This window comes from Scyliorhinus canicula, chromosome 9 (assembly GCF_902713615.1).
Source record: "Scyliorhinus canicula chromosome 9, sScyCan1.1, whole genome shotgun sequence".
Classification (NCBI taxonomy): domain Eukaryota; kingdom Metazoa; phylum Chordata; class Chondrichthyes; order Carcharhiniformes; family Scyliorhinidae; genus Scyliorhinus; species Scyliorhinus canicula.
In genome coordinates this window covers 77,304,998-77,324,652 of record NC_052154.1, presented here as the reverse complement: position 1 = coordinate 77,324,652, position 19,655 = coordinate 77,304,998, and the positions used below count along the sequence as shown (strand labels likewise).

General features: G+C 41.0%; 1 protein-coding gene and 1 non-coding gene across 4 annotated transcripts in view; one reads left to right on the top strand and one right to left on the bottom strand.

Moving 5' to 3' along the window:
- The window catches only part of LOC119971440 (Golgi apparatus protein 1-like), a 167,878-nt gene that overhangs the window by 18,829 nt on the left and 129,394 nt on the right, over window positions 1-19,655 (top strand). The gene's annotated exons all lie outside the window — the stretch shown is intronic.
- LOC119972068 lies at window positions 9,490-9,564 on the bottom strand. The gene has a single exon (XR_005461997.1). It is a non-coding gene; the product is annotated as a small nucleolar RNA SNORD56 (small nucleolar RNA).

Here is a 19,655-nt window from a genome sequence, read left to right as displayed (position 1 = left end):
CATCAGCTTGTCGCTGAGCCAACTGGTTTCTTTGGAATTCTGTTTTTCACATGAGGATTTCCAATCTCCACTCGAATATGAAATGGAATCTCCTTCCAAATGCCGTTTTCTCTCTGATGCCTTAACCAAGGATCTGCCTCCAGGGTTTAACCTCATACCAGTGTTTCTCTGCCCGGGAGCACCCTGCGAATACAAGCTTTGTCTTCCACGCAATCTTTTGTGTTATGCCAACAGGACATCACTGCTTCACAGGCCTTCAGTAAGGAGTCACCAACCTTAGGTGTCCTTGGATCTCTGGCCCTGCCAAATTTATGTTGTTGCAGACCTGCATTCTGCAGCCCTGTCTTTGACCTTGGAGCCTCTCCTCCCCACTGTAACTTAACAGAACCGTTTCCAGATTCCTTTGATATGAAGGTTTCCTTCTGTCCCTGGTTTTTTTGTTCTTTAGTTTTGAGACCTACTCCCTGCAGTCTCCCTTCATGTCCTGCTGGAAAGAGCTGTGACCTCCCTGCACCTGATAGTGTACTCACCAATGAACCTGAAACAGCTTTCTGTTCCGTCATGGCCTCTGTTGCTAGGCAACAGTCCAGTTTTTAAAAAAATGCTGTTTGCTTTTGTCATAAAAGCTCCTTAAAATGCAGGCAACTTTGAAAGTAAAACAAGTCTTAACTCAGAGCTGCAGAAATATAAATTAAGCTTAAACATAAAGCTATACCTTATTCCTAACACCCACAAATACAACTTACTTAGGATATGTTGAGCCAGTATACCAGAAAAATAGAAGGGACATAGTTTGTTGGCTGTCTCTTTGACTTCTCATTTGGTTGCTGTATTGCAATTTTTTTCTCTCTCAACAGTAGTTAGTTCTGAGGTTGAACTATGGCGTGCATAAAGATTCAATATTAAGTTTGTGGGTATTGTGTTGTCTGGAGATTTTAGTGCTTTATGCTGGGATGTTCTGTTAATCCCTTGCTTTACTTTGGTTCAAACTCATTTGCAACATCGGTGCTACATATACGGTATTGTGTTCAGGATACTTTCCTTTATTTTGGAAATGTTTTTTTATTGAGGTTTCAAATTTTATACCCAACAAATTTTAAATGGTACATTATCAGGAAAAAAAACACGCAAAAGCCAACACTTATTTTGACAAGTGAGCATCTTCAATCAACAACCGTGGCCATGACATCCCCCCCCCCCCCCTTCTAAAACTGGCATACATATTTTACATTTCCCCCATATGACATTTACAGGCATTTATATACAATTTGGTTTGGATCTTGGCTTGCCATTGGACCTGTCCCTTGCGGCTTTGTCTCCAGCTCATACCTTGTGTTCCTTTTTGTTTGCCGTCCCACGTGCGCACATACTGTTATTTAATCCACCCTGAGAAATTCTGCCACGTTGGACAGCCAGTCTGCAGTCTTGGGCGGTGTTGCCGATCACCAGCCAAGCAGGATTCTCTCTGGGTGAACAAGGAGAGAAAGGTAGGGCGTCGGCCCCTCTCTCTCTATTTTTTTCTCGCTCTCTTTTTCTCTCTTTCTTTCTCTCTCTCTCTTTCTCTTTCCCTCTCTCTCTCCTTTCTCTCTCTCTCTTTCTCTATCTTTCTCTCGCTCTCTCTTTTTCTTTCTCTCTCGCTCCTTGCCGGAACAAACTCTGATTGCTTTCCTGCTGGATTGTTGAATGCATCTGTTGTACTAGGGTGGTTTACTAAACTATTACGGTATTATCCTTGCTGCCCGTTGCTGTGGATAAGTCAATAGCAGCCATCAACAATAATAATGAGAAATGTAAAATGACCAGAAAATGAACATGGGACATGATTTCTTAAGCTTATGCAATTTATTTACCATACTGAGTTGAACAGATTACCAGTGGGTGTAGAGTCTTTTTATAATAATCTTTATTGTCAAAAGTAGGCTTGCATTAACACTGCATTGAAGTTACCGTGAAAAGTCCCGAGTTGCCACATTCTGGCACCTATTTGGATACACAGAGGGAGAATTCAGAATATCTCATTCACCTGTGGGATCAAACTGGAGCACCCGGAGGTAATCCATGGGGACAACGTGCAGACTTCGCACATCCAGTGATCCAAGCCGGGAATCGAACTGGGACCCTGGCGCTGTGAAGCTGTAGTATTAATCGCTGTGCTGTCGTGCCGCCATTTGTGTCATTACAACAGGAATGTATGTTCAATATGAAAATAAGTGTGGGGTGTTGGACAACGTGTGGTTTTTATGTTCTCCTTCCACCCCTATTCCCTGTCACCTACAGCTTATTTTAATTCCTTTGGAAGGAAGAAAGTTTGGCATAGTTAAGTGCAAAGCAAATGGTGGGACGGCATTCTTTGTCTTTTTACAATCTCTGACAGCGTCATAATAGAACAATGCAGACCTCTTGTATTTTGGTTTTTATACAGTTTATATTGGAAGTTGCTATTGAATTTGCTTCCACCTGTAATTCAAGATTATGATTAGTGGCCTCATTATGAAGCCTTGGAGCCACATGCTTTTTGAACATCATTCTTACCTTTTCCTGCCACCTGCAAAGATTGGTGTGCTTACAAGCTTTGAGGGTCTCCATTCCCTTCAATATTGTCCCATTTATTTTATATTGGTTTTCATTCCTCCAACCAAAAATGAATCACTTTGCACTTGGTTAAATTTTGTTGGCACTTTTCACCAGTCTGTCTTCCAGCCTGTTACTCTATTACATTTGAATTTTAGGTCATTTGCATGCTGTGAAGTAATGCCCAGTATACCCATGTCATTAATATATAAGAGTAGTAATCCTAACCGTTGCACCTTTTTTGTGTGGAGTGGGAAGAGGCAGGGAAGCAACCACACCAGTAGCACACTTTCCAAATAGCACAGTACTGTTTCTGGCAAAGGGTAAAGGTTTGCGTTTCTCCTAGTAAAGCATTTGCAATTTTAGGTTTGGAAGCTGAAATAAACTCTGCAAATCTGTTAGGAGCTTTTGCATTAACATTTTCACCTTTGTGATACATAGTTTTGACAGCAACATGCACTACCAGTTCCATCAACAATGCATTCTAATATAAACACACTAAATCCACATTAGAACATAGAACAGTACAGCACAGAACAGGCCCTTTCGGCCCTCAATGTTGTGCCGAGCCATGATCACCCTACTCAAACCCACGTATCCACCCTATACCCGTAACCCAACAACCCCCCCCCCCAACCTTACTTTTATTAGGACACTACGGGCAATTTAGCATGGCCAATCCACCTAACCCGCACGTCTTTGGACTGTGGGAGGAAACCGGAGCACCCGGAGGAAACCCACGCACACGGGGAGGACGTGCAGACTCCACACAGACAGTGACCCAGCCGGGAATCGAACCTGGGACCCTGGAGCTGTGAAGCATTTATGCTAACCACCATGCTACCCTGCTGCCCCACATTCATGGGTCCTCTGATTGGAGATGTGCAAAATGCGTGCTTTTACTTCCAATTGGTTTATTACTGTGATTATTAAAAGGGCACTATTGAGAGGTCATGGGTTCAGACAAAATCCTCTCCCATTGCCCAAAGGAAAATGTAATACTGCAGGCAGTGCTTTCTCACCAGTCTGCTGATTGTATTGGCAATAAGCATTATTGCTTCCTAATTTGTCCCTGTCAATTCAAAGTGGATATTTGCTTTGGGGGAAGAAATCAATTGTTCAATAGTACAAACTAAGCAATTTTAAGAAGATACAAAGCATCTCTTTCTCCCTAATTTAAATTTAATTAAGCAGAATTTACTTAAATGGCTATAGGTTGAGCATTGGACTGTGATGTCATCTTTAGACTTTATTTATGTGATTCAGTTCAAAAATAAGTTTAGTTCAATCTTTTTAATCTATTTACGCAACAGTGAACCTAAAAGTTCCCATCTCCAGGGTGAGATGAAACTCAAATACTTACCGTAATCTGAAGTCAAGAGGTTGGGAATTTCAGTTCCCAATGAGGTTTGGGCTTTTGCGTGTGTGCCGGCTGGGAAATGGCCATACACATGCTATTCATTTATTTTACTGTCAGGGAACCGAAACGGCGCTGCGTCTGCATAGTAGGAATTCTGTGCTTCTAGATCTCTTCCATGGCCATGATCTTTCTGTAGAGTCACATTTATAGTCATATTCTTTAGTCCTATTTATGGTTTTAAGTTCACATGGATTTATAATAATAACGATCTAATAATTATCTTGATTATCAGGCTTACATTAACACTGCAATGAAGTTACTGTGAAAAGCCCCAAGACGCCACATTCCGGCGCCTGTTTGGGTACACGGAGAATTCACAATGTCCATATTACGTAACAGCTCGTCTTTCAGGACTTGTCGGAGGAAACCCAAGTAGACACAGGGAGAATGTGCAGAGTCTGCATGGACAGTGACCCAAGCTGGGAATCGGACCTGGCACTGTGAAGCAACAGTGCTAACCACCGTGCCACCCTTTATTTGAAATTCCTCAAGTGCGTAGACGAAGTGATACCATTTTGTTATGCTTGTTGGCCTTCTGTCTGAATTTTGGTAATGTAGCTTTAATACAATTTCGGAGCAATATGGATCCAAATCTGCTCACTCCATGTTGGATTAAATTTGTGGTTATGAAATTGGAAAATAATCTGGCAGGATCTGCACTCTGTAAACTTCAAATGTTTGCAGTTGATTTAGTGTTTTCATTGTCCTTGTAATCTGATTTTGTTATCTGTATCTTAATTTGCTTCCTGATTAATTTCAACCACTCCAATTTGATAGTGATTTAATAAATTACTTTTGTTTGCAGAAGACGTAACTATTTAAGGCAAAACAGGTCTCTTTGGATCATACATTTTATTAAATTAACAAGGTGTGCTTGAGGAACTAAAGAACAATGGCTTTTTGCAGCTTCATCTGGTTCCACATTCTGTTGAAATGTATGTTAGGTTTTCATTTCTGACACACTTTTGACCATGATTCCATTTGCGTAGATTGACACGTGGTTCTTGCCTTGAGTGCCTTCAATGCGTGACTAGCAAACCTTTCGGAACCCTTGTATGTAACCCCTGTATGACCATCATACATTTATAGAGCCGGATTGTTGGTTTAATGATTGGCTCTAGCTCTTCAAAATTATTTGGTTGGCTTTCATTTGTATCTTCCGTCCTGAGACCATCAACAGAGAATCAGTGGGGTTAGTTCTCACTTAGATTCTTGAAAGGTCATAGTATACTGTCTCACAGACTTCATCACGGTTCCAGAAGTTTCCCTTGTTCATGCAACTTTAGCGTAAATTGCATTTTCTCATGCAAGAGAGCAATTTAAAACGTATACAATGAAGTTTCATTAGTATTTAAATGAAAATCTAGTCTTTCTTTTTTTTAAAATAATTTTTATTGGAATTTTTTACAGAAAATATAACAAAAAGTATATCAAAAAGCAGTAATATGCAACTAACAGCCCCATAACACCCACAATTCCCCCCATACCGTAACATCACATGTATCACATTCCCCCACCCACCCCCCCAAACAAGAGAACTTAACCATAAATTAAAATTAGATAAATCAAATTTAAATAAAATAAGCTAACATAATCAACGTCCCCCACCCCCCCCCCCCGGGTTGCCGCTGCTACTGTCCCAGTACCCTATCGTTGAGCCAGAAAGTCGAGGAAAGGTTGCCACCGTTTAAAGAACCCTTGCACCGATCCTCTCAGGGCGAATTTAACCTTCTCAAGCTTAATGAAGCCCGCCATGTCATTGATCCAGGTCTCCACGCTTGGGGGCCTCGCGTCCTTCCACTGTAGCAAAATCCTTCGCCGGGCTACTAGGGACGCAAAGGCCAGCACACCGGCCTCTTTCGCCTCCTGCACTCCTGGCTCTACCCCAACCCCAAAGATCGCGAGTCCCTATCCTGGCTTGACCCTGGATCCCACCACCCTTGAAAATCTAGTCTTTCTAATACGATTGTTGATTACATTGATTTGTTGGTTACAGCTCAATCAAATTCATTACTTTTATAATTTTCTGTTTAATGTCAGGCTGCAACTCAATACAATTCTTTGATACATGTAGTAAATGCAGGATACAAAATGATTTCTTCAGCCACACTCGTGTTCAAATAGCTTCCTTGGCTTTGTTGCCCATTACCGTGAGGGGCCTCACGGTAGCATGGTGGTTAGCATCAATGCTTCACAGCTCCAGGGTCCCAGGTTCGATTCCCGGCTGGGTCACTGTCTGTGTGGAGTCTGCACGTCCTCCCCGTGTGTGCGTGGGTTTCCTCCGGGTGCTCCGGTTTCCTCCCACAGTCCAAAGATGTGCGGGTTAGGTGGATTGGCCATGCTAAATTGCCCATAGTGTAAGGTTAATGGGGGGATTGTTGGGTTACGGGTATACGGGTTACGTGGGTTTAAGTAGGGTGATCATTGTTCGGCACAACATCGAGGGCCGAAGGGCCTGTTCTGTGCTGTACTGTTCTATGTTCTATGTACAGTGAATATAGTCTAAAAATGGTCAAGTTGAACTGATTTCTAACCATCCAGGCCTACCTACACCCTGCACTCCATTTAAACAGTGACTTGGTAGGATTACATAATTGCTGACACTCTTTAAGCTTGGTGAGATATCAAATGATAGACATTGGTAGGCTGCTTAACTGTGCAAACACCCTGGTTGAGCCAGCTGGGTGACACTGCTCCCAAATGGTTTAATTATTATCTATCTAATCCTAGCCAGAGAATCACTTCCTGCTTATTTTCCTGCCCCAGCACTGTTATCTCTGATGCTCCCCAGTATCAATCCTTGGCCTCTGCCTGCTATTTCTCACATACATGCTGCGCCTTGGTGACCTCATCCGAAGGTGCTGTGTTAGATTTCACAGGTACACTGATGACACCCACTGTTACCTCGCCACCAAATAATAGGACAGTAATCATTGGGGACTTCGGGCTATTATAATATTGGGCTAAGAACGGTGTGAAGGGCACAGAGGGTGAAAAATTCTTGAACTCCACTTGAGAAAGTTTTTAGCCAGTGCATAACAAGCCTAACAAGAGGGGGTGCAATCCTAGATTTTGTTGTAGGAAGTGAAGCTGGGCAAGTGGATAGAGTAGTAGGTGGGGATCATTTTGGAGATAATGACCATTGGGAAAGACACATTTATAAAGCTAAGGAAAAACAGTAAAATCAGTGGAAGGCATTCAAAAGCGAGATTTTACAGGCACAGTGTAGACATGTTCCCTACAACAACAAGGGCGGTATTGCCAAATCTACATCACCCCTGGTTATCCAGAAGCATACAGACCAAGAAAAAGAAAACTTATGATGGTCACTAAAGACTTGAGGCAAGAGGAGTGCAGAGGTGATTTAGAAAAGTAAAGCGAGGACTCAAACAATACTGGTAGGTAAAATCAAGGAAAATCTTAATGTTTTTCCTAATACCAAGAGGATAACTTTGAGGAAAAGGTAGGGCATATCAGTGATGTGTATAGTAACGAGGGTTGATTCAGAAGATGTGGGCATCGTTCTCAAAGAGTACTTTGCATCTGCCTTCACTGCGGGAAGGATGATTCAGACTTTCAAGTTAGAGGAGTGTGAAATATTCGCTACAATAAGGATAGTGAGAGAGGAAGTACTTGAAGGTGGGCAAGTCACCAGGGCCTGATGAATTGTATCCTTGGCTGTGGAAGGTTGCCAGGGACGAAATAACGGATTCTCTAAGCATCATTTTTCAATCCTCACTAGATACAGGTGAGAGGTCCTAAAGGATTGGAGGTGCATGAACGTTGTACCACTATTTAAAAATGATGCGTGGGATAGGCTGGTCAGTCTGACTTCAGTGGTGGGAGAATTATTGGAAATAATTCTGAGAGATAGGATAAACCGTTACTCTGAACGGCGCTGGTTAACCAGGGATAGTCAGCATGGTTTTATTTGCGGAAGATTATGCCTTACTAACTGAATAGTATTTTTTGTAAGTAGCAAGGACGATTAATGTGGGTAGTACAGTGGATATTGGCCACATGGGTTTCAGTAAGACATAAATAAAATAATAGTAATTGCTTATTGTCACAAGTAGGCTTCAACGAAGTTACTGTGAAAAGCCCTGAGTCGCCACATTTCAGGACCTATACGGGGAGGCCGGTACGGGAATTTGACAAGGTCTTACGTGGCAGACTGGTTGAAAAGTGAGTTCTCACAGGGGAAGGTGGCAGGTTCAATCCATGACCAGAAACAAAGGGTAATGGTCAATACATGTTGGGGCTCAAACAGTTTACAGTGGTTTTCCACAGTGCCCTGTATTGGGTACCTTGCTGCTTATTGTATATATTAGTGATTTAGACTAAAATGTAGGTGGCATGATTAGGAAATTTGCAGATGACCCAAAAAGTGGATGTGTAGTTGATAGTGAAGAGGAACTGTCGATTCCAGAATGATACTTTCATCTTTCAAGATACTTCTCAAATTTATCTCATCCGACCTCGTATCTCCTTATGTGGCTCGGTGTCATTTTTGTTTTTAAAATCGTGCTCCTATGAAGTGTCTTGGGATGTTTCATTACATTGAAGGTGTTATACACAGCCATACCTACTTGTTGTTGAGATGGCTGATAGCATTCCAGCAATAGGATTTGTTTTTGTCTCTTTCTTGCCAACCTGAGGCAAATTGAACTGTTCCTACTGCTGCTCTGAGGTGGGATGCATTAATTCACAGATTAGATATTTATATTGTCAGTGACTGTATTTGCCCATTATGCTATCAGACCCCAGCTAGATTTAATAATAATCTTTATTAGTGTCACAAGTAGGCTTACATTAACACTGCAATGAAGTTACTGTGAAAATCCGAGATCCCAGGTTTGATCCTGGCTCTGGGCCACTGTCCGTGTGGAGTTTGCACACTCCAATGTGCACACTTCACAGCGCCAGGGTCCCAGGTTCGATTCCCGGTTTGAGTCACTGTCTGTGCGGAGTCTGCACATTCTCCCAGTGTCTGCATGGGTTTCCTCCGGGGGCTCCGGTTTCCTCCCACAGTCCAAAGACGTGCAGGTTAGGTGGTTTGGCCATGATCAATTGCCCTTAGTGTCTAAAACGTTTAGGAGGGGTTATTGGGATAGGGTGGAAATGAGGGCTTAAGTGGGTCGGTGCAAGACTCGATGGGCCGAATGGCCTCCTTCTGCACTGTATGTTCAATGTAATTCTATGTAATTGTACAACCCTGGCACACAGCGATCTGGGTGCACAGGTTTATGCATCTCAAAAAACTCAGCACATCAAAGGATTAGGAAGGCAAACGGAATGCTGCGGGAAATCGGGGTTCAGGCCTCAAATCAGATTAACCATACCGCTATCAAATAGCAGAGCAGGCTCGATGGGCCGAATGGCCGACCCCCAATTCCCACCTACATTCGACTTTAATTGGGTTTGTGAACATCATCCACACAGAGTTACAAACGCTGCACCATAGAATCTATGGCACGGTACACAGCGTCCGGCAGGCTGCGCTCAGAACAAAGCTGTCAACATTCACCTGGGGGTGAAATGCGGTTGACAAAAAATATGAAACATCACTGCAGTGGCCCATTAGCACTCCCTTTCAATTTGCACCATCATCCCTTTTGCCATTCTATCTCTCCACCCTGCTCCCCTCGTACAGATCTACCTGCTTAGTTTTTCCTCCCCTTTTTCCTGTCTCTGTACTTGCTTTAAACCTGCTAAATTTTTATGATTTTCTAGGTCTAAAGAACAGTCATGAACCCAAAATGTTAACCCTCATTTCACTGTCTCTGACCTGATGAACAATTCAAACATCTTCAGAAAATTGATACTGCAGAAGGAGGCAATTAGACATTGAGGCAAGTATTCTGAAAGGATGAGATCAAAAGGGGCTCAGTTGGTCTTAATCTTAAATGTCACATCGGAAAAGACAACCCAAGCACAACAATTTTCTACGTTTAGTCCATTTTTCCCCATAAATTTAGTCTCCAATTAATTTTTTCCAATTAAGGGGCAATTTAACGTGGCCAATCCACCTACCCTGCACATCTTTGGGTTGTGGGGGCGAAACGCACGCAAACATGGGGAGAATGTGCAAACTAATGGGACAAATACAGAAAAAAGTTGGGCCCAGAGGAAGTGTAAATGACAGCAACTGAATGATTACCAGTGTTAGTTGCCTGAATAAAGGGTGCTGAGGTTATGATCTGAATTTGTTGAACTTGTGTTGAGCCTGGAATGTTGTGAAGTGTAGAGAATAGATACTGGAGGTGGTTCCGTGGGTGAGCACTTTGACTTGGGCTCTATTTGTTTGAAGACTTGATTCCAATTATTGGCACTCTTATCTTGACTTACACCAGAAGAATTTTCTGGAAGGAACTTGCATTCTGAAGGCTGTGAGTGTACCTGTATTAGTTGTGTTTGCACCAGCAAAGGATTAGAAAAAGTATCGAGCAATATCAACTGTAACTTTAAACCTTTTCAGGAAGCTATTTGTGTGAAAGCAGCTTAACGGCTGGTTAAGGAGAAAAGGTTTAAATGCCAACTGTACAGAGCCCTGCCACTTTGACAAACTACTTATTTGTGCACAGATGTAGGATTTTGATTATAATGGCAACTGTTGAAAGTTTTTTCAGGCTGTTAAAAGTTTCAAATCAATGCCTGGAAGACCACATTTCTGTCACTAAGGTTTACATTTACAGTGTTGCTAATAGTACTTAGCCATTTAATTTACGATCTATCAGAAATTGAACTGCAGCTGCTTATTCTGTTGACTAAATTGATCAGTGGCTGTTTCTCATCACGATGGAAAGTGTGGCTTCAGTGCCCCTGTGCTAGGAATGTTTTGGAAAATATCAATGGAACTCATTTTATTCTCAACTTCCAAAATTCTAACAGCTAAAGATAGACTGACTTAAGATAGACTGACTTAAGATAGACTGACTTAAGATAGACTGACTTAAGATAGACTGACTTAAGATAGACTGACTTAAGATAGACTGACTTAAGATAGACTGACTTAAGATAGACTGACTTAAGATAGACTGACTTAAGATAGACTGACTTAAGATAGACTGACTTAAGATAGACTGACTTAAGATAGACTGACTTAAGATAGACTGACTTAAGATAGACTGACTTAAGATAGACTGACTTAAGATAGACTGACTTAAGATAGACTGACTTAAGATAGACTGACTTAAGATAGACTGACTTAAGATAGACTGACTTAAGATAGACTGACTTAAGATAGACTGACTTAAGATAGACTGACTTAAGATAGACTGACTTAAGATAGACTGACTTAAGATAGACTGACTTAAGATAGACTGACTTAAGATAGACTGACTTAAGATAGACTGACTTAAGATAGACTGACTTAAGATAGACTGACTTAAGATAGACTGACTTAAGATAGACTGACTTAAGATAGACTGACTTAAGATAGACTGACTTAAGATAGACTGACTTAAGATAGACTGACTTAAGATAGACTGACTTAAGATAGACTGACTTAAGATAGACTGACTTAAGATAGACTGACTTAAGATAGACTGACTTAAGATAGACTGACTTAAGATAGACTGACTTAAGATAGACTGACTTAAGATAGACTGACTTAAGATAGACTGACTTAAGATAGACTGACTTAAGATAGACTGACTTAAGATAGACTGACTTAAGATAGACTGACTTAAGATAGACCGGCTTCTTATTGGGGATTCATAAAATTCAGATAGTGCAGAAGGAGGCCATTCGGCCCATCAAGTCAGCACCGACCCTCTGAAAAGAAAATCCATAAGCCTTTTGTACACTAGGGGCAATTTAGCATGGTCAATTCACCTAACCTGCACATCTTTAGACTGTGGAAGGAAAACAGAGTACCTGGAGGAAATCCACGCAGACACGGGGAGAAAGTGCAAACTCCACACAGACTCATTCGAGGCCGGATTGGAACCAGGGTCCCTGGCACTGAGGCAGCAGTGCTAACCACTGCGCCACCGTGCCAGTGCCAGCAGTGTGGGTATCATGCAAAGGGGAAGGAAAAAGGGATTAAGTTTAATGCTACCGTTATTGGGTAGTCAGCAATTGTTTTTTCAGGCTCCCAACTGTTGCTTGAGCAAGGATACTGGTCTCTGTTAGCAAATTCTATATCTTGCTAGATTTGAATTTTAAATGTTTTATTTCTGATGTGTGTGATGTGGGTGTTGCTGGCTGGGCCAGCATTTATTGCCCATCCCTGAGGACATTTAATAGTCAACCACATGCTGTGGATCTGGATAAGAACCCGCAGCAGTGTGGGTCGTACAGCACGATATCGCTGTTGAATATTGAGCCAAGCTGTTGGCGAAGGTGCTTGCATGGCGGATTGAGGACTGTGTGCCAGGGGTGATAGGAGAGGACCAGATAGGTTTTGAAGGGAAGGCAGTTATCGGTAAATATGTGGTGGTTACTTAATATGACAGTCACCCGAGGCTGGAATTGAAGCTGGGTCCCTGGAGCTGAGAGGCAGGAGTGCAAACCACGGTGGAGCCCCATAAGGGGAATGTCAGGAGTGGGATATGAACCCACGACCCTAAAAAGGGACCAGTACTTTTGAAATCTGAATTGCACAATTTGCTTCTGGTACACTAACATAGAAGATGTGCTGCAGCTCTGCCCCATCAACATCTGCGAATTCTAGAGCAAGAATTATGATAAATATTTTCTTTTGTTTTCATGCAAAGAACTTTTTGTGATACTTCAACTCTGGTGCATAAATGGAAAGATAGAATATGTATTTATATAGCACCTTTCTCAACCATAGGATGCTCCAAAGCACTAAAAAGGTTTTGACTAATTACTGATGATAATATAGAGAAATCTGGCAGCCCATTTTCACAAAGTCCAACAAACAGCAATGAGGAAACAACAAGATACTTTTTGTGATATTTGTTGAGGGTTAAAACTTGGGCTGGTGGGCAGCATGGTGGCGCAGTGGGGTACCACTGCTGCCTCACGGCGCAGAGGACCCGGGTTCGATCACGGCCCCGGGTCACTGTCCGTGTGAGGTTTGCAGCATGTGTCTCACCCCCACAACCCAAAAATATATACAGGGTAGGTGGATTGGCCATGCTAAATTGCACCTTAATTGGCGGAAAGAAAAGAATTGGCTGGCGCATAGGAAAAAAAAATTCCATGCTCTTGAGATCAGATGGAATGGGAGCCTGAACAGGGAGCTCAGATTGGAGGGAAGCAAAACTTGTAACCATAAAACATAGGAGCAGAATTAGGCCACTCGGCCCATCAAGTCTGCTCCGTCATTCAGTCATGGCTGATATTTTTCTCATCCCCGTTCTCTTGCCTTCTCCCCATAACCCCTGATGCTCTTATTAATCAAGAACCTATCTCTGACTTAAAGACATTCAGTGATTTGGCCTCCACAGCCTTCTGCAACAAAGAGTTCCACAGATTCACCACCCTCTGGCTGAGGAAATTCCTCCTCATCTCTGTTTTAAAGGATTGCCCCTTGAGTCTGAAATTGTGCCCTCTGGTTCTAAATGGAAATGGGCAGTAAAAAAGTAGTGAGCAAAATTAGAAAGCAGCGGAAACAGAGGCAAACATCAAATGGGAACAGAGTAGAATAATGTTAAAAAGATGATAAGGGCTCGCTATCTGAATGCATATAGCATTCTGAACAAGGTAGATGATTTGAAGGCGCAGATAGATGTAGATCGGTATAATTTAATTGTTATTATGGAGGCAGGTTACAGGATGACCAAGGCTGGAAGCTGAATATCAACGGATGTTCTTTAAAGGAAGGATAGGTGGAGGGGAAAAGGAGGTGTTGATAAAGGATGAGATCAATCAGTGGCGGACTGGGTCTAAAAATATTGGTTGCCAGGAGACAAAGGGGACCCACTCACAACTACAATGCTATCATTTGATTTTCATAACGAATAAATAAAATTTTCAAAAAATACATGTGGAAAAAAGGTAAAATTAAAATTTTTGTGGAAAAAATATGTATTTCTTAGTAATTACAGTGTACATGTACTGTACATATTACTGGCAGTAGATACCAAATGTAAATACAGAATGTTATAATTGAATTATTTATTTATTTTTTAAAATTTTAAGTAATTGGTTGATATTTTTAAATAGTTTACTGCACAATTTACACATTAACAGATAGTTCAAAAGCACAATAGAGCATTGCATGCAGTCCACTATATTAAGAGCAATCGTTTGTGTTCGCTAGATGATTGTGCGAATCTGCCAATAATTGCTTCTGCATCCAATTCATCTAACAATTCCTTTTCAATGGATAGCAACATGTATGATTCCAAATTCTCCTCAGACAGCGAATTTCTTAACCTTGTCTTTATGATCTTTAGCTTTGAAAATGTCCTCTCACATTGGACTTGAGTAACTGATAGTGTGCAGATGACTTTATAAAGTTCATAAAGGTTATCATATGCCTTGTCATGAAGTCTGTTGGACGCCAGAATTTTTAGTACACACGATGGGCAAGTGCTGCAAATTTTACAATTGTTGCAACTGGAATCCATATTCTCACCATGATTGAGCAATAGCTTTAATACATCAAAGTTTGAAGCAAAAGAAAACAATTCCAATATTACTTGATCTTTGCTGATTTATGGAAACAGCTTAACAATACCTTCCAATGCTTCATCTTCAAGGTCCTTCTCTGCAATAGTTTTAAATTTTGCTGGGTCCCAGCAGGACAAATCTTTATACAACTGTGTTTGTGTTGTACAAAGCGTGATTCGAGTGACTGGACAATGCGATCCATTATTAGGTTAAACACATTTACTCGAAAATCAGCTAGAGAATCTGAGGAATTTCTTTCATCATTAATAAGCTCACCTGCCATTCTTTTCTTCTTCCTCTGCCTCTTAACTGGCAATGCTGTTTCCAACGCATCAATGTCCAATGTTTGATTTTCATCCATATTCATCTGTGAAATCCTGTCATTACATTTATTTACAAATTCCAAAGCCTTGCTGTGAACGTTATCAAATGTTCTTGTCTGTTCCTTCAACTTTGTTGTAGCTGAATCTACCAAACTCCATGCAGTAAACATATCTAAACCACTTGTCTGCAGATAACTTGATAACAACGGGGTTGTAGTTTCAAATATATACAAGTAAGTAAATGCTGTCAATATGGTTTCAAACTTTAGAAGACTTTGAAGTAAAACATTTGCTTCATGTTTTGTTTTTGCATCAAACTTTTCTGAATCTTGTATCATTGATAAGCATGTCAATAGATTTACGAAAGTACTGGCAGCGGCATCCACAAAACGTCCAAATATAGTTGTTGCTGCATTGGATTTTCCTGACCATCTGGTCTCACCAATTAGCTTTAATCGTTTCATTTTTTCTTGTTTTAGATGTTTTCCAACAACTTCTATCCATACAGCCATTCTCTTGTATGATGCTTTCACAGAAGTTGCTATATTCTGGAGCAAATTGAAAAAATAAACTGCAGGCACACAACATTTTGTTGTTTCAGTTATCACCAAATTCAAGACATGGGCATAGCACCATATATGAACATGTTGATCAGCCACATCAGCAATTTTACTTTGTAAACCATTATACTGGCCATGGTAGCTTGCAGTGCCATCTGTGCTATCAGATAAACATTTTTGGGGGTCAATTTTAAGATGATGTAATGTTTCAATCAATAGATCAAAAAGTCCCTGTCCTGTACCATCATTACTTGGCACAACTGAAAGTAGTCGCTCGCAGATAATACCTTTAAACACATACCGAATAATAATGCTAAACTGATCGATGGATGAATTATCTTGTGTTGAATCAACCTGAATAGAATAATATTTTGCTTGAGAAACTTCATGACTAATTCTTTCTTGTATCATATTCTTCATAATTTTGATTAACATGTTTATAGTTGTTTTACTCAGGTGTGTAACAAGTCCACCACGGCCTTTACTTTGAGCCTTTCCTTGTTGCTCTAATAGTTTGATTCTTTGTTTAGACTTGTTTTGCACTGCAGAAACGTGAGCTGCCATAATGGCGTCATATTTTGCCATCAACTGCACTGTAGCTAAAAAATTGCCATGATTCAGAACCTCATTATCTAGAGTGTAGGCCGATTCATTTCTGTGACCTCGAAAAGGAAGTGCTTGCTTGCCTGACATCTTTGTGATGTCTATAATCCTCATGACAATACTTCCCTGCTTCAATACTTCTTTCCTTTTAATTAGTGATGCTGCAAAAAAATGTATCTAAGGTGCCATCATTAACCACACTGATATATTGCTGAGCATTTCTGACATGTGTTGTTGTCGATTCATGTAAAGTCAAGCTCTGGCTAATACGCCTGTAGTCACTAAAGCCACGTACAAAGGGTGATGGATTACAAGTGTTGGGAAACTCAAAGGCTAAGCAGTATGAACAATATAAGAATCTATTTTCTTTGTTATATGTTAGCCATTTTCTTGGGACTGAGTCATTCATAATTTTCCTCTCATACAAACGAGCATCAAATGGCAGATCATCAAGTGGCTGAAGTGGATGTTCAGCAAAAAACTGTTTTAGCTTTGCTCGTGATGGATATTGGAAGATTCCAGTAATTGATCTTTCATTTTCTTGCAAAGGTTCATTTACAGGATGTGCTTCAGAAACCAAGTCATTTATGCTTGAAGGAATATCTGATTCCCTGTCACTAGTTGAAGCTATGTGTTCAGATGTTGCAACTACAGGCAGTACAGATACCGGAACAAGGAAGCCAGAATAAATATTGGGCCTGGGTTGATTAGTAATGGATGCACTTGTATTTGTCTCTACATTCAAAGTAGCTCTTCTCTGTTCTTGAAACTCACATGTCATTGCATCATCACCATGAGCACTGTTTCTTGCTTCTTGATTATTTGTTGCTGATCTGGATTGTGCTTGTGGTATTATAAACTCTGTAATAGGCCTGCATCGCTTGGCTGATTCCTTCCTTTCTGCTGCTTTTTGTTCTTTGCGTTTTAGTGACCCAGATTTATGCTTTTTCTTTTCCATGCTGGTAGGGGTAATATTCCTGAAATAAAAACTTAATTAAAAATAGCCCACATTGGGAAAAATGAATATTGATGATTGCAAGAATAACTTGAAGGAACGCCAGATAAACCCCTACTTGATAAAAAATATAAAATAACTTACTTACACTTCAATAGGCTATGTTCATTAGTCAATACTACTGTGGCCTATGCAGCTTCAGAAGAGGAGACAATCCACTGTCCAGTGTTCACACCAGCAAGCAACTGAGACAACTGTTGAAACTTAGAAGTTTGGTCCGAATATAGTAAGACATTAAGAATGGTCCCACGACCAAAGTTAACATGTCCAGTTTGATACCAGTGTAGTGTTACAAGTCGCAACCCTTTGAGTTTACCGATCATGGCTTATCACTTCAATATCTTTGACCTCATGATTCACGGTCAAAGGTACCGCTTCTACTTTTCGGTGACCTCACGACCCTATGTACTGCTTGATATCCTTTCAAGTTGCCGACCATCTCAAATCACGAACTGTAACTTTATCTTTAAATTCACACACACTTGCTGAAAACGTGGATTTCCAACTATGTCCGACCTGGGTGAACCAGCCCCCCCCCCCCCCCCCCCCCCCCCCCCACTCCTTTTCACATCCGTTTAACACTGCTTCGTTCCGTCATACACTGAGTGATTATTTGTTTGTTTCTTTATTGCAATGTTATTTGGTATTGCTCTTTTTAAAATCAATTATATTTTATTAAGTTAGAATACAAATCTCAGGAAAGAAGTTGGAGATTTATTTATCTAATTAATTATAATTTTTAAGGGCCCTTCAGAGATTCACGGGCCCCTTCTTGGCTCTCCGGGCCCCAGACCGATGTACCGGCTGAACCAAGACTACTGCTTGATATCCTTTGAAGTTGCCGACCATCTCAAATCACGAATTGTAACTTTATCTTTAAATTCACACACTCTTGGGCAGCACGGTGGCCTAGTGGTTAGTACAACCGCCTCACGGCGCTGAGGTCCCAGGTTCGATCCCGGCTCTGGGTCACTGTCCGTGTGGAGTTTGCACATTCTCCCCGTGTCTGCGTGGGTTTCGCCCCCACAACCCAAAAATGTGCATAGTAGGTGTATTGGCCATGCTAAATTGCCCCTTAATTGGAAAAAATAATTGGGTAATCTTAATTTAAAAAAAAAAAAATTCACACACTCTTGCTGAAAACATGGAATTTCCTTAATTATGCCTGACCCGGGCCCCCCTATTCCACATCTTTCCACTCCATCCCCTGCTTCATTCCTTTTCATGCACTGCTTATTTGTGTCCTGTTCTCTTTTTTTTTTTCTTCCTTTTTATTACTAAAACAGTTGTCTGTGTTTCTTTCTTTATTGCATTTTTATTTGATATAGGGGGCCCACTTCATCAGGGGCCCACTTGCCATCGGGCAAGCTGACACCCTAGCCAGTCCGCCACTGAGATCAATGCATTAGTGAGAGGATCTTCGACCAAAGGATCAAGATGTATAGTTTGTGTGGCGCTAAGAGGCAACAAGGGGCAGCAAATATTGGTGGGAGTTGTTTGTAGGCCACCAAACTGCTGTGGGTAATGTTGGATGCGGTATAAATCAGGAAAGAGCTGCATGTAACATGGGTAATAAAGTAATAATGGGTGCCTTCAATATCTGGGTAAACCTAATTAGCACTAATACTGTGGAGGAAAAATTCCTGGAGTATGTGCAAGATAGGTTTCTGGAGCAGCACACTGGGGAATCAACTAGGATCAGGTTATTTTAGGTTTAATATTGTTTAATGAGAAAGGGCGAATTTATAACTTGGCTGTAAAGGGGGCATTAGGAAATAATGACCATTGAATCATAGAATTTACAGTGTAGAAGGAGACCATTCGGCCCATCAAGTCTGCACAGCCCTTGGAAAGAGCACCCCACGTAAGCCCACGCCTCCACCCTATCCCGGGAACTCAGTAACACTACCTAACCTTTCAGACACTAAGGGACATTTTTATCACGGCCAATCCATCTAACCTGCACATCTTTGGACTGTGGGAGGAAACCGGAGCACCCGGAGAAAACCCACGCAGACAAGGGGAGAAAGATATATTTCACAATATGATAGTTTTATATTAAGTTTGGAAGTGATGTAGTTCATTCTGAAATGAGGGACCTAAATCTGAACAAAGGACATTTTGACAGTATGAGGGACACGTTGGCTATGGTGAATTTGGAAAATATATTAAAATATTTTTATGGTAGACTGGCAATATCTGGTATATTATACGGCCTACAATAGATATACGTTCCTCTAAGGTACATAATACCAACAGGAAAAATTAATCTATGCCTAATGAAAGAAGTTAAGATTGCATTGGATCATAGGAAATGACTTTTAAGGTTACCAGAAGAAGTGGTAAGCCCGATGATTGGGAGCAACTTTGAGGCTGACCAGAAGACCGACAAAGGGAAAATAGAATATAAATGCAAGCTAGCAAGTAACAAGGCAGACTGCAAAATTTAATTTGGGTATCTGAAAAGGAAAAGATTAGTAAGGCAAATGTGGGTCCATTACAGATGGAAACAGGAGAATTTGGGATGGCGACTAAGGAAATGGCAGAGATACAAATTAATTTGTACCTGTCTTCAC